At 33.0% G+C, this 2,363-nt stretch overlaps 1 long non-coding RNA gene across 1 annotated transcript; it reads left to right on the forward strand.

The window, feature by feature from the left end:
* Window positions 1-884: 884 nt before the first annotated feature.
* On the forward strand, window positions 885-1,547 carry LOC150029843 (uncharacterized). The gene is made up of 2 exons (XR_016527301.1): window positions 885-1,108; window positions 1,214-1,547. It is a non-coding gene; the product is annotated as an uncharacterized LOC150029843 (long non-coding RNA).
* The last annotated feature ends 816 nt before the right edge of the window (window positions 1,548-2,363 follow it).

Here is a 2,363-nt window from a genome sequence, read left to right on the forward strand (position 1 = left end):
ATGAATTTCAGTTTTTGTTTGTGTTATTTCTTCTTGTTTTGATCTTTTCAGATCTTTAGAACATCTTTTAATTTGTTTGCTATTTTATCTCTGGTTTTCAAATGTTAGGAATCACCCCATTTTGATCGACTACAAGTGTGGAAAGGTATGATATGATCCTAATCGACTTATATTCGTAAATTGTGAATCCATCTAATTATGAGAACTTTGTTGCTTTTACTTAGATAAGAACTTGTAGAAGTTTAAACCAAAATAAAACCTAACTTTTGTACCTACAAATATGATTAAGATGTTGGTTGTTGTCCACCTGATGCAAGAGATCATGGATTTTATTAATATATGTACTTAGTCTATATAGTTAGAGAGCTTTAGGATTGGTTGAGTCTTTCTGGGGTCTATTTTTAATCCCTTCATACTGTATTTACCCATACCTTTTTTTGTAAAATACATCTTGAAGAAATACATTATTGACATGGTATCAGAGCCCAACTAATGAATCACCACCGACATTCGTTCGTGCAGCCGACCCAGCCTCTATTTGCTTTTCGTCTGTCGGTCTTTGCTCGTCCGTGCCTTGACCATATCAGTGACTTCGTTTCTGTCCCTATTTTTCATTCGTTCATCGGACTCGTGCCCCCGTTTTTATGCCTCGCCCAGATTACGTTCGTGCCTTGCCAACCCACCGAATTCCTGCTCGTGGATTCGACGATCCAGATCTGAGTGCTCGAGTTGTTCATTGGCGACCCAAACCCGGACCTCTGTTTAACGAGCCAAACGAGCTTTATCTGATCCATCGATCCAAATATTCGTTCATCCGTTTCGTGTCTTTTCAAATAGACGACTGAGTTGAAAGAAGCCAAATCGAGTCGAAGGAGTCAAGAAGACGAGCCGAGCCGATCCTGTTTGAGCCGTTGAGCCGATATTTGTTGCGTTGACTGAGCCGTTGAACCGAAACTAATGTATGCATCATGTCTCATACTTTGATGGACATGAGTGAATGATTAATTTATTTCTTGACTTCCAAACTTAGTTCCAATCTTCATCTATATGACCATTAATTCTCAAGGTAAAAAGATATACAATTTCAACCTTTGCAAGACCCATCCAAGTAAGGTCTACCTTTGATTTTTTTTTAGTGCTTAGAAATTGGGTCTATATTTTTCTAATGAGCTTTCTTCCATTTATTGAACTATTGAGCTTTCTTGTTTTGTAGGTGAAACAAAGGAGTAAAGATTTGGTATTGCAGCTCTCTTTATGCTTTTTCTTGGGGAACTCTAGATCCAACACATTATGTATTTCGGCTTTATGGTTTTTTTTTTCTGCTTTAGATCTCAAATGGAGACTTTTTTTTTTCTTTTTTCCTTCTTTAAATGTCAAACTATAGTTTTGATATTTGAAAAATCTATGACTTGTAAAAGGTTGTTGGTTGTAGGTTTGGGCTAATTTAAACCCTCCAAAGTAGACAACCAGCTTTATCGAACTTTAAACTTTCAGGCTTTATGTATCAATATCAATGTAACTTGCTGATAGGTTACTTAGTTAAACAATTTATCATTTTCTTTATTGTGAATTAGTTAATTTTATTTTATTGAAAGCTAAGTTGTATACGTAGCAATTAAGATTTTATTTTGTGCATCTCAATAATGTCCCAAAAGGGTCTGGACAACGAACCTAATCCATGGTTGTTGGCATTTACATACATTGTATTTACATAAATCAGTGGACTAAATGGAATATAGTCAACAACAATGCACAAATTGTTATTGTGCAGGAGTCGAAAATAACAGAGATTAACCATAATACATCTTTTTCCTTGACAATCCTAATAATGTTTGATTTGTTTGGAACCATCACGATACATGGTCAAATGAGAATTTATGTGATTGACAGAAGGGAAAAACTTTGGATCAAATCCATAAACTTTTCAAAGGATGAATTTGGAGCGATAGAAATCTCAAGAGAGAGTTCTCAACCATCGATTAGTAGTTTGGAAAATAGGTAGCATAAAATCGTCAGAACTACTTCAATTAGTAGTTTAAAAATGAGAAAATGGTATTAAAATAATCAATGTATAACCTAAAGTCAGAAAAACAAATAAATAGGAATAGATGACTTTTTTAAAAAAATGAAGATGTAAGTAAGAAAACAAAATCAATATCTGAAAAATAAAATAAAGAAAAAAAAGGTCACAGAAATTGAAAAAAAGAATATAATTTAATTTTTTTTAAAATTAGGTTAATGTGAATTCTAACTCGAAAATCAAGGTTATATCATTACAAAAATTGTTTTTGTAATGATATTTCGTTTTTACTATTTATTTTTTAAAATTATTTTATTAGGATTCAATCCAACCGATTAGCATA

This window comes from Benincasa hispida, unplaced genomic scaffold (assembly GCF_027475165.1).
Source record: "Benincasa hispida cultivar pf3 unplaced genomic scaffold, pf3_genome.v1.1 HicScf887, whole genome shotgun sequence".
NCBI lineage: Eukaryota > Viridiplantae > Streptophyta > Magnoliopsida > Cucurbitales > Cucurbitaceae > Benincasa > Benincasa hispida.